General features: G+C 34.5%; 1 protein-coding gene across 5 annotated transcripts in view; it reads left to right on the top strand.

Annotated features, from left to right (window-relative positions):
- The window catches only part of LOC129750905 (protein crumbs), a 192728-nt gene that overhangs the window by 133575 nt on the left and 45387 nt on the right, over positions 1 to 13766 (top strand). The window lies entirely within an intron of this gene.

A 13766-nucleotide genomic window follows, 5' to 3' on the forward strand; every position in this document is an offset into this window, starting at 1 on the left:
AAAAAAATCAAAATCTTTGAGCGCTTTACGGCGCCCCTAAATCAAGTCAAGTTATGGAAAATATGACAAAGGTGATAAAAATATGACAACTATTATAACTAATTAAAAATGACAAATATGGCAAAATTTGGTAGTAGAATGACAGAAATCTGGCAAAACTATGCCAAAAAATATTACAAGTGTGGTAATAATATAAGAAAGTTATGACAAAAATATGATAACAATGTGACAAAAAAAAACGAAATAATGACAAACAATCCACAAAGCATTATAGTTCTGTCAGATTTTTTTCATAATTTTGGATTTTTTTTATTTGTCGTATTTTTTATAGTTCTGTCAGATTTATTTAATTTGATTGTCAAAATTTTTCATAGTTTCGTCTTTTTTTTTTGTTTCGATTACAGTCGTTTTAACATTTTCATGTCATTCACGATTTATATCAACGATGCAGTTTGCGGAAAATTATCGAAAAACTTATCCGGTACACCTAAGTTCGATGTATACTCTTGGATTCGAACTCACGGACATTTTCGGATTTCGTCAACTGTGTCGCGTCAGAACCGCACCAAGTTTTGTACGGGTCAACAATACCTACGGATTTGAGTTGAAGTTTCGGATGTTTGTTCGTAGAGATATCTAACGTGAGCGCCAGACGTTTCGAAAACTCGCAAACGCAAATCGGGCCTTTCTGATCCGGGTTTCGATGTCTTTTCTGGTACCTCCATCAGGCGTTATCTGGCTACCAAGATACTGGAAGCACTTCACTTTTTCAACTTGTTGTCCAGCTACCATGAAACTGGAGGAATTTCCTGTTTTAATCTCCATCGACTTGGTCTTTCCGACATCTACTTTGAGACCTGCTACCTTGGAGCTTTCGGTGAGGTCGTCGAGTTTGCTCTGCATTTCCGGTTGTCTTTGGGCATCTTTGGCTGACCCGGTACATGCCTGTTCAATTCTGACATTTGCTTTTCTTCAATCATCGACCATCCTCCAAGTTTCACCCGACATCCATTTACTTCTTCTTCAACTAACATTACCGAGAGTACCATTGGCTCGTCGGGATAAAGGCATTCTTGATTCCACACCACTGTTTTTCGACTGTTCCGTCTGTCGGCATCTCCGAGGCCTCTGGATTCGACTTTCGACATCCGACTTTCTCCTTCCGTCATTGGACACACGCAACTCTCTGTAGTATCTCACAATAAGTTTGCTGGCTTTAGTCAGCAGGGGTTAAGGGTTAACCCATCTGAGTACGCTCAAAATTTCTCTGAAAGTTTTTAACTATCTTAAGTAGGGAAGAATGGACATTAGACTAGTTCACTTTTCGGCTTTTTTCGCTGATCACAACGCCACTTACAGGGTTTGATTCTCATTCATTTTCAAGAACTCTGGCCGAATTTGAGCTCATTTGAGTAAGTTTCCAGCGTGCGCTAGAAGTTTTATTGGAAAAAGTCCATTTTTCTAGAAAATTTTCGTAGATGTGTTCTAGCAAGCTGTTGTTAATATAAAATGATAATTTTATAGTGCTCGGTGATTGGTATGACAAGCATTCGTATGGACCTGTTTTAGATAATTGACTAAATCAAACCGAAAAAATTTAAAAATTCATAAACTACCAACTTTTACAGAAAATTTACTTACAAGTTAAGAGCTTAAAATCAGTAGTAAATAGAAAAAAATATTTTCGATATAAACTTTTAATAAAAAGATAGCCTTATTTATAACCTTTAATTTGATGTATAACACTTAATTATCGCAACAGTACAAGCAAAGATATCCAAATATTCACATCACATTCTTTGAATCATAATGTTGTCTCCATTCAAGTTTTAGCATCATGCAACCTGCAAAACGTGGCATCAAGAGGACTTGCTTACAATTTGATCAAAGCGCGCGCTTTTTTTAACTCCTAGCCCCGTCATGGGGTACTTGATTGAATATAATATCCTTTCTTGTGCACAAGTTGGTGTGGAGCAAACTTGAATGAAAAATATTTTATCAAATAAAATTTGGTGCATAGATATTTGAATAACTTTGCTAGCACTCTTGCGATCATTAAGTGTTATACATCAAATTGAAGGTTATAAATAAGGCTATCTTTTTATGAAAAGTTTATATCAAAAATATTTTTTTTCTATTTACTACTGATTTTAAGCTCTCAACTTGTAAGTAAATTTTCTGAAAAAGTTGGTAGTTTATGAATTTTTGAATTTTTTCGGTTTGTTTTAGTCAATTATCTAAAAACGGTCCATACGAATGTTTGTCATACCAATCACCGAGCACTATAAAATTATCATTTTATATTAACAACAGCTTGCTAGGAACACATCTACGAAAATTTTCCAGAAAAATGGACTTTTTTCAATAAAACTCCTAGCGCACGCCGGAAACTTACTCAAATGAGCTCAAATTTGGCCAGAGTACTTGAAAATGAATGAGGATCAAACCCTGTAAGTGGCGTTGTGATCAGCGAAAAAAGCTTAAAAGTGAACTAGTCTAATGGACATACTTGATCCACTTTTCTTATTTTCATCATATCTTTTTGGGAAAATTTAGCAAATCGCCGTCTTTTGCATTTTCTAACATCGTGTAATTTCAAGTTTATATGCTCCAAAAATTGGAACGATACATAAACCCGTAACATTTTCGTGAGACGAATAAAATTGTGATATTTTTTAGGTTTGAGGAGACTTGAATCTTTACTAAAAAAGACTTGATCCTTAATTCAGGGTGACTGACCCCAGGCAAAAATCTAGCAACTCCGAGGATAAAAGGTCCGTTGACTATTATTTGCCATGTAAGTTCTCATTTCACAGTTTGTAAGTATCAGAAAAAAAATAGTGCCCTAGTTTTTTTAAAATTTTTAGATAAATACAGTATTTTGAGTTCTTTTAATAGAAAATTTCTGGATGAACATCAGTTATTGGACAAATATTAGTAATATCGTGATAACCAATAATCACGATTAGAGATGTACCGAATAGTGATATTCGGCGAACGGCCGAATACCGAATATTGACCTTTTCAACTATTCGGCCAAACGATTATTCGGCCGAATATTCGGTCGAATATTCTGTTGAGTTTTCAATAGAAAAACTTCTATTTCTACCGCTATTTATAACAGAAATCTTCTATTTCTGCTATTCACATGTTCCTCATGTTTTTAAGTCGATTATATCCTTACAGATGTAGGTATCAGATCTTTTTTAAGTAGAGGTCTCTTTGATTTTAAAAATGTCACCATTTGCTGAAAGGACGTCATATGATTTGTCGCTTCTAGGACTTTTTTTTATTGTAATTGTAATTGTAATTGTAATTTATTGAGTAACGATAGCCTTTTTTGGTACTACAGGAAACTATTATCAAAAAAGAGACTGGATTCCAGTGAAATCTGGGACAAAACATTTAAAAACAGGTGTTAAGCTGTTTGAAATTACTTTTTTTATACCTAATTGGATGGCTGTCAAATTTTTGCTAGAATTTCATCAAAATAGTTTCCAAAAAGAACGATGATCTTTACCTTTAAGCATGCAATGCTTTCTACGACACGTATCCACAAGGCCGGGTCAGAACGATTTTTTGAAATACTTGTTAAAAAAAAAGGAAAATCTGAACAGAAACTAGGCATCATTCCTCAACATAGAATAGAAAAAGACATAAATTTGAATTTGCAGTTGTCATCGATAACAACAGCAGTGTTCAAATCGAATCCAACGAATAAATTTGGTCTAAAACTTGTTTATGTTTGTATGTATGTATGTTGAACCCACCAGTGGCTGATAGGTCTTTCGACCCGAGTCGGTACGGGAAGTCTCGATCGCACATTCAAATATTGTTCATGCTTAACTCATCAACAATATTTGCAGCACAACCAAGGGGTCCGTTACCACTGGCTTGGGACAGGTTGGACTCATCTCACTCCCTTCAAACTGTTCGAAACAAATGAAGAATCCTGGAAAGGTACCGAAGTTACCCTCTCAAGATCCCAAATTTGCCGAGATACTCCGGCTGGCTTGAACCCACAATCCATTGTATATCAGTTTTCCGCTCGTTTGATGTCCTGTCCTACCCCCCACGAATCCCCAATAATAGAGTTAAGCTATTTTACTAGTTTATATAATGAAATTGAAAATGATCAATGCTCTAAGTTATACTTAGCTGATATGATTCCTTTGTTGAAGAAAACCTCTTCTTCCGCGACCTGCTTCCGCCTTGAAGAAATCCAAGCAATCGGCGAAAAAAACTTTCGACGCTGGCGCTCTGATTTTATTTATTAGAGATAATTTCCCTTTCGAAAAACATAATTAACTTTTAAAAAATCACTAAAATATCTCCATATTTAACACTGATACAGAAGAGACGAACCAGCCTGAACCACCAGGCTGAAAGTCGCTATAATAAAGAGAAAAAATAACACTGATTCAAAATAACTTAGTTCAAATCTTCAATTCAAATCGAACAAAATTCTTTCCCAGATCTAAATAGACATCTTCACTCGACAAATCATCAAAAATTTATGGATTGAAATCGATTTCTATTACCGGTATTCCCGAAAAACTATCTAACCAACGCCCAAAATTTTTCATTATTTTGAGGACAATAATTCACTACAAAGACTAACTTCGAAAAAAAAATTATAAAGGAAAACAAAAATTTAATTTAGGGCCTGGCGAAGAAAAATGCAGCTCGAAAAAAAAACTACCGTTCTCGAGCAAGGCCAACTTTGCTATCAAATTTGCTCTAAAACTTGTTTATCAATTTGCTATCAAATTTGCTCTAAAACTTGTTTATTAACAGAAAATTTCAAAATTTTCAAATAGACATTTGATTTTTTTTTAATTTGATTTAGGAAACAATCTGTATAAACCCAGGTAAAATCCGAAAAGTTTTAAAAATATGTTACCTTTCTGGTCAGCTTTAACTTTTCTCGAATTTTTTTATTTGGTTTATGAGCAAGTCTGTATAAATATAAAAAAAAGTATAAAGCTATGTACAGTGAAACATATAAGGATACATCTAAAATGTTTAACTAAAACCATAAGTTTTTGATGATTTGGAAGGTTTTTCAACATTACTTTTGGGAAATTTAAAAAACTATCGAATATCAGTTGCAAAATTTGAGTAGTTTGTTTTTGTATAAATTCCTATTTAATTTTTGGCATTTCGGCGAGTTGTGAAAATTCAAGGTAGAATATTTAGAAAGAACATGTAAGTATTATAGGTGGAAAGATCAAAGCTAGAGCGCTTTGGGTAGAAGAAATTGAATAGTTGGTGAAAATGTGAGCAGGGCTTTTGTTTTGTGAACAGCTTTTGAAATACTTGCGTGATTCTTTGCCGCGCGCCGTTTCAATGTTGATAGGAAGCGATGAAGAAACCCATCGCATTCCTACCCACATTGAAACACGGACGGGTCGAACACATGAGATTGTGTCCGACCGGGCAAAAAATCACCCAAGCAACGCTCACATGTGATGTTCTATTGCTAAAAAGTAGCACGCATCGATAGAATTGGCTTAGCAATAGAACAGCACATGTGAGCGCTGCTTGGGTGATTTTTTGCCCGGTCGGACACAATCTCATGTGTTCGACCCGTCCGTGTTTCAATGTGGGTAGGAATGCGATGGGTTTCTTCATCGCTTCCTATCAACATTGAAACGGCGCGCGGCAAAGAATCACGCAAGTATTTCAAAAGCTGTTCACAAAACAAAAGCCCTGCTCACATTTTCACCAACTATTCAATTTCTTCTACCCAAAGCGCTCTAGCTTTGATCTTTCCACCTATAATACTTACATGTTCTTTCTAAATATTCTACCTTGAATTTTCACAACTCGCCGAAATGCCAAAATTTAAATAAGAATATATCCCAGCGGCGATTAAAATAAGATAACAGAATCTTTTGTATAAATTGTATAAAATAAATATTCGGCCGAATACCTGCCTCAACTATTCGGTGAGCCGAATGTTCGTCTACAAGGTTTTTTGGCGATATTCGGCGCCGAATATTCGGCCGACCGAATATTCGGTACATCTCTAATCACGATCCATTCGTAATAATGATATATCTTTTTGGAGTCTCTGCATCAATTAAACCCATTACATACATTTTAGAAAACCTTTTTTCTTAAAAAATGGGTTTGCTATTGTTTTGAAAATATGATATTAAGAAATTCATATAATACTCTAATATTCATATTGTAATCTAATCTAATCGAAAATATACTCTAACGATTAATTTATTGGAATAAATATTTCTATTATTTTTTTTTCAAGTAAGAAACATTTTAAAGCTATAAAATATATTTTGTTAAATTTTTCAAACAAAGCTCAATAAATCGATATTTTTTAAATGTATTGAGATAAAAGCATGGTTGTTTTGTTCTACTTGGCACATTTTTCTAGAACATTTGATATTTTTTAAGGACATTCCAGTTAAAAGGTATAACGAAGGATTCAAGTATCCCAAGGGATCGAGTATCATCATTCTCCCCTATCGACATAACGTTTTCTCTCGTTTTCCTTTTGAATTTTGATGAATTTATTTCTTTTTTCTCATGCGGTTTCACTAAATCTGGCGATCAAAAATTAATGTTTCTGTACATAGCAAATTATTATTTGGAGTATTTTGATTTCTGTGCAGAAAATCCTCATTTCCATCCTTAGGACGAACTTTCATGAACCACCATAAAGGAGCACAGTTAATTTTAGCAAAAGTGCTTCCAAAGCAGGCCCGTGCGAAGGGGGTTTTCAAAATTAAAAATTCAAAATCAAGATTTTCAAAGTTTTGAATCATTGCTCTCTCCGGCAAATCATCAATTAATTATTGAAAATAATGTTCCTTATTCTGAACTAGACATCTGCTTAAAAATAAATACGAAGCAATCAAGTTTACAAATCTAACATCAATATTTCAGAAAACACAGAAAACGAATGCGATTTAAAATTTTGAATAAAAGCTTCGGGCATAAGAATAATAGAAATAAAATTCATCAATTTAACCCAGATTTAAAAAGAAACTAAATCTGAAATCTAAAATAAACTTCAGAAAAGAAAAAAAAAATCATGATTGAAAATTGTTCAGCAAAACTATAATAATTTTTGTGCCGAGAGAAGAAATAATGATGCTTCCAGGGTTTGTCCATAAAAAAAAGTAAAGATCCAATATTCAAGAACTTTTGAAATCATTTGGGGTCCCCGAAGAAATTTTTTGTTTTTTGAAGCTTCTAAAAAAAGTTGCTAGCCTTCAAACTTGCAATAGTGTCAAAATGAAACTCTTATACGGATGAGGGTTAAACACAAGTTATTAAAGAGTTTTTGGCGTAAAGATTTAATACAAAAGGTATTGACTGAATTGCAACTCGAAATCTACAATTTATTAGTTTCAACTCGTGATCGTCATAAAGATCCGTAAAACGAAATGTCTTTTGCCTAGAGAATGAATTAAGACAAAATTTCGCCGGAGGTTTCTGACATATTTGTCAACACTCATTTTTAAACACCTTTTGAGATCAAGTAATTTACGATAAATTCATTTCTTGTACTGAAAATTTTACTTGAAAAAAAAACGAGGTAGAAGTATAATTATTCTGGACGGAATTCTCCCTCATAATAAATACCAAAACATAATTTGTTGAATTCAAAATGTTTAACGCTACCTTCGGTGCTGATTCACAAGTGAAAAAAAAACCTTCAATTGGGTCATGCATCAAGAGTAAAACTCTTGCAGGAAAAGTGAAAGTCGTCCACACAAGAACAGGAAATCGGTGCGATGGTAGGTTCCGCAAAAGTAAAAAGCAAATGTGACAGCGGCACACGACGAGACGACGAGGTCTAAATGCACTACTGGGTTGGAAGGCATCTGCTGAAAAAGTGAATGAATTCGACTCGAATTAGCATTACCCGCACATTGGTTGACTACATTTCTCTCTACAAGGGGGAGGCTGTGTCAATGTACCGCCTGATTGGATTAAACACACACTGCCTATAGCCATGGTACGAAAGCTTAAATTGATTTTTTGTCGGTTCAACAGTCGAAAATTGCGCCACCACTTTAGAGATTGAGAGAAATGAAACTCCCAAACTAATTTTGTCTTGGCGACATAATGATGATAGGTGCTTCGGGTATGATCTCTAAAAAAAACATCAACTGAATGTGTAACGAATAGAGGCTGCTAATGCAAAGTTTTACGTTTGATTGCTGTCAAAAAGTGGTTGTTATTGTAAACGAAATAGGAAAAAACATCCGTCAACTTAAAATTGAACGGGTCCGGTCGAAGCGGCTAACGAATTGTGGAACAGTTCGCGCACCTGGCCAATTCACACCGTAATCAAACCGTAATAACAATTACGCGCCATCGCATCTAAGAAACGAACGGAGAGGTCCATTTTTTCCCATTTCATTGAGGAATTCGTTCGTGAATGGAGAGTTAAGTGCACAGTAAACTCTAGTCTTGTTGGCTAAGCTGAGTTCAACGAAAGTTTGTCTAAAATTATCAATGAAGCAATGGAAACAGAACACCTCGATTCGAAAAAAATTCTGAGTTCTTAGTCGCAATACTAAATCTGCATTTGGATTGGGCATTTTGAATCTGTTTTCTGAATCTGAACGGTAAAGAAATCTCAATCTTGAAAATGAATTTGAGACCTTCGATCTTAGTCTGAAATCTGATACTGTGTTTTTATCCTCATCTTCAAGCCTTAAAATCTTAGATCGTCGTAAAATTAAGTTAAATTTTTATCAATAATCCAGTTTCGAGTACACAGTCTATGGTAGATGAACGAGATAATCCGATTCCCTAAGATCCCACATCGGATGGATGGAGATGCCCAAATCAAATGACTCAGCCGGAATTCCATTCGCGTGACAGAAACACGTTTCCCATACCTTGGCCAGACCAAACCAAAACCAGCAGTGGCTGCTCCCTAGCATTAATCTGCATCATTTCCAAACCAACTGAGGCCATATTCCAGAAGTAGCACAGCGCAGGAAGCTTTCGTAGGTTCATCTATCAGTATTCAGATGGCTTTTCTTAAATTAATTTCACGTATCGCTTTTGGTAATTGGCTTTTACTGCTTTGGCCGGTATGTCCATGATTCGAATTGTTGAAATCGCTTTGATAGTCAAAACTTCAATACTTTTAAATAAGAAAAGTACAAACTTGTTCCGATGGCCATAAGTTCACGGAGTCGTGGGTAACGGACGGGCCTCTTTTCACGATCTGACTGGACTCGAAGAAGTTATTTGCTCCAAATTCGGTTGAAGTTGTTATTTTTCTTTTTTTTTTCTTTCGATGGCGTCTAAGCGCCAGCCAAGCCTTCTTGTGAGCCGGCTACAAGAAGTTGGCGTAAAGTTGTAGCTGGATATTTGGACCTGAATCGAATCGATAGTTTCTGCGCGGATGACTATTTTTCCAGCTGACCACCAGGCGCTCTGGGTTTTGCGTGATATTTTTTTGCGCGCGGATCATTTCGAATACTTACTAAGTGTGTTTAAATCGATTAACAACTGTTTTGGATCGATGGTTTTGAAAGTGATAGAAAAATCACTTTTATGAAGGTTGAAATCCGAATCAATCGCTAGGGGAGAGAGGAATGTTCAGTTATCCTCAGATTCGTACAACAGATACACTGGTTTCAGTTTCAAGCAAATTTTGCTGCAATCTTCTTAAAATTTTACGCACTTTTTCATCGAATAAAGGAGGGTTGTCTGCTATAGACATTTTCCGTCGTTCTTCTGCGAGTTCAAGCCAACATTTTATGTAAAAATAGTCAAGGTAGATCTGAGGTTATGTTTAGGGTCGATTTTAAGATACATAATTTAGAAGCTCAAAGCTTCAAATGAACTAATTTTGCTTTCTGAATATCTGATTTTCAGTATTTCTTAAAGTTACCTTTATCTTCATCATTAATTTAGAAAAAAGAATAATCAAATTACTTTTGAACATGAACATTAAAGTGCCTCAAATGAACCGACATTTGAAAAAGTTGTGTGCTGCAGGATTAAATTTATCCTAGGCTTAGTACAAGGTCTCATGCCAAATTTGGGCCAGATCGGATCACGGGAAGGGATCGCTCAACGAATCAAAAGTTTGTATGGGATTTTGAGACATTTTGATCCGGAGGAACACGAAAATCCAGTTTTTCATGAATAACTTTGGTTCCCTAAGGCCGATTTCTTTTGAAAACGGTTTTTCTCAACGCCTTATATATGACAAATATTTCATCCTAAGACTATTTACTAGGCCATGTGAAAAATATTTACTAGGCCATGTAAAACGTGGTCAGACATTTTTTAACATTTAAAAACTGGAAAAGTGAGTATTTTTCTGATCAAAAATTTTAATTGTAAAAACGACAAAAAAATTGAACTAATTATAAGAGTGCAATAAAGATAAGAACTTCGCATGTGTTAAGGTTTTCGTTTCCGTTTATTCTTAGTTTCACCATAAAAAGCTGTTTAATAATCCATTTATTATGGCATTTCGGAGCAATATTAATCAGACAACAATCGTAAATATGCATCGTTAATATCTCAGAAACACGTAAACTTGAGCATCTGAAAAAATAGACAAAATAGTCCTTTTCATGAGAGCTGAAATTTGGTAGGGTGCTTCTTAGGGCCAGAAATGATCGAAAATGTTTTTAGATTTTCGGATGACCGCTTTTGGAGTGGGTCGTCCTTATAAGCCAAATATTGTTTTTGCGATATTGATGTTATTATACATTAGGTTGAGATGGAAATTTGCACATGGATGTTTCAAATAATGGGCATTTTATCTAGGGTATCAGGTTTTGTGTAAGGGTTCGGCGAAAGAGTTCATCCATATTAGTTGTTCACTGTTTTTGCGATATTGACGTTATTATACACCGGATTGAGATGGAAATTGGTACACGGGAGTTTTTAGGAACGAGAAATTAATTCCAATAAGGGCTAAGTGGGGTAGTTACGAACAAGGGGTTATTCCGAACAAACGCCGTAAGCGCCGTTAGGGTCATAGTAGGGTCTCAAAACTGATGAAATGTGATAGTCTGTCATTCTATTAATAAGTTACATTTATAACTTGCAAACCTAACTGTATAAATTTTGTAGCTATTAACAGTTATTAACAAAATTTATGTCTCTGAGAAACGAAAATAGTTTTCAAACGTGTCTTATCAATTGAATTCCTCGTCAATGTGAATGGAGATAAAATGTTGTTTTCGAAAGTTTTACATTTGGTAATTGATGCTCCAGTGGCGTGATATGATTTTATGTTGTAAAAAATTTCCACACACACACAATGAAGTGTTCTTATTTACTCCATACTTTTCAACATGCGGGGTAATTATGGAAACGTGTTTTCTCAGCGTTGATTTATGATTAAAATTTACTTTTTACCTTCAAAATCACGATAACCATCCAAATCTTGAAAATAAGTCTAAAACATTACTTTATTTTTTTAGAATTGTGGATCTGTGATTATATGAAAATATGCCTCCCAGCAATGAAAAAATGAAGATAACCTGTAACTTCTCAACAGCAAATTTCAAAAATCAACAAATCTCACTACAATGCACTGTTTAGATGTGGTATCAATCTAGGAATAAAGCCAATATTAAAAGCATCACATAACAAGAATCGTTACAGAGTTCATAACTACCCCATAGACAAGGGGGTTTTTAAAAACAAGCGTTTTACGCCCACAAGCTGCAACTTAAAAATTACAATAAAATCTTAAAATGAAGAAAGGAACCAGTCATTCATTTTGGTTTCTTTCCAGAATTTCAACATTAAAGAGCTACTGGCTGACAGTATAAAAAAACTGTGTAATTTTGTTCATAATTACCCCACCTAGCTTACTCAATTTTGGGTCAGGGGTCGGCAAAAGGGGTCGTCGATATTGCCCGGTCACTGTTTTTGCAATACTGACGTTAATACACATTGGATTGCTATGAAAATTTACGCATATGGGTTTTGACAGACGGGCAGCCGATTTCTGGTATCAAATTTTGTAAAAGGAATCGTCCAAAGGGGTCGACCAAAGGGGTCGTCCACATTACCTGTTCATTGTTTTTATGCGTTTTCAGGTAGCAATTTTGGTGTGGGTCTACAAAAGGGGTCGTCCGTTATAACTGTTATATCTGTTTATGGTTTTTTGATATTGATGTTATTTGCATAAGATTGGGATTAATAATTCCACATCAGGGTTTTAAGAGAATGGCAATTATATGAGTTAAAAGTTAATGCATAGTATTGCTGAGGAAAATTTCTGCACAGTTATTTATTGGGAATTTTGGGTATTCAATTTCGGATAATCATGTAACGAAAAAGCGTCATTATCATGAACCAGCAACAGTTTTAGCGTTTTTTTAAGCAGTTTTTTTGTGGAAATAATATGAATAAACGTACTTATTTAAGAACGGGTTTTGGAAAGAAACAGATACATTTTTAAGGAGTGGTTTTCCACATTTTGCATAAGAATACTCTTACTGAAAAGGTATTTTTTATTCTGTGTAAGAAATATTTTACTTTGTTTGAAAAACATCTTCTTACAATAACATTTTTATAATTGCTTGCGAATCGAAGTTCGTACGGGATCAGCTAGTTTCATTATAAATTTCTGCTGAGTCATTTAAAACCAAAATAACGAAACTCACTTTCAGTCATAAAAACTCATATTTCTTCGGCGTTGAATGAAATATTGACTTCGTGAAACATCCACCAAGACTAGACAATTATTCAAGTATGACCAATTTCATCGACTGAAACCTTTTATTTAAAATCATATTTAAGTTTTTATGAAAAGAATAATGAAAAGCATTCGCCAAAAGTTTTACTAAGTTATAAGCTTACCTAAATGATTAAAGTTGTAAGGGATATAAACTTGTTTTTATTTAATCTCGTTGAAATTTTACGTGTCTTCCAGTGAGCGATTATTAAAAACTATTTTTCCAATCTTGAAAAACCTTCTTGATTGGGGTTTATTTTATTGCTTCGGTTCGATGAGCTTCAGGAATAGCTGACAGGTTACTTTCTGGAGATAAGCTAGAAAAAATTACATTTTTAGGCCTTCTTATTAAAAATAAATATTTTTTTTTACTTACAAAAGAACTTTCTCTTTTCTCTGCACACTCCCGTCCCAAAGTTTTGGATCACCCATATCTCAGTCTGTTGACATTTTGACGTTTTGTATATCGTTCAAAAGATCATTTGTAAAAATTGTACACAGTATTGGACAATACAACAGCAACCATTCCCACTACCTCACTTAACTGACGATATACACCTTTCTGAACATCCACTAGCACAAACTAAAGATAGGATAGATTGGAATTCTTGTTTTCAGTAAATCTCATTTAAAACGAGGATGATTTGGTCGCTCATGTTTATTATAGAATCAAAATTGCATTAGGAAGCCATTTTCACCTGGACAGAACTACTGCAACTTATCACTATTACTTACAAAAATCATGATGAAACCTCGTTTTTCGAAGTGAATGTTCTGTTTTCGATTAAAATATCGCATTTGTAATGCGGTAACAATACAAAATGATCATTCAAGCTTTTTAGGGACATTTCCGAAATTTTTTCGGTCAAATTTTTCAAAAGGTCTAGTGTTAGCTTTACTTTGCATTTCATGCACCTGTAAACTATCTCAAAGCATCCTTTAGAGCAGTTCACTGGTGTTGGGAAAAAGTGGTAGAAATTTTGACACTTACGGCACATTTTGAAAATTTTCCCATGTATAAACATTTTCAAGATCTGTGGACTTCTAGTTTTTTTACAAC

The sequence above is a fragment of the Uranotaenia lowii genome, chromosome 3 (assembly GCF_029784155.1).
Source record: "Uranotaenia lowii strain MFRU-FL chromosome 3, ASM2978415v1, whole genome shotgun sequence".
Taxonomy (NCBI): Eukaryota; Metazoa; Arthropoda; class Insecta; order Diptera; family Culicidae; genus Uranotaenia; species Uranotaenia lowii.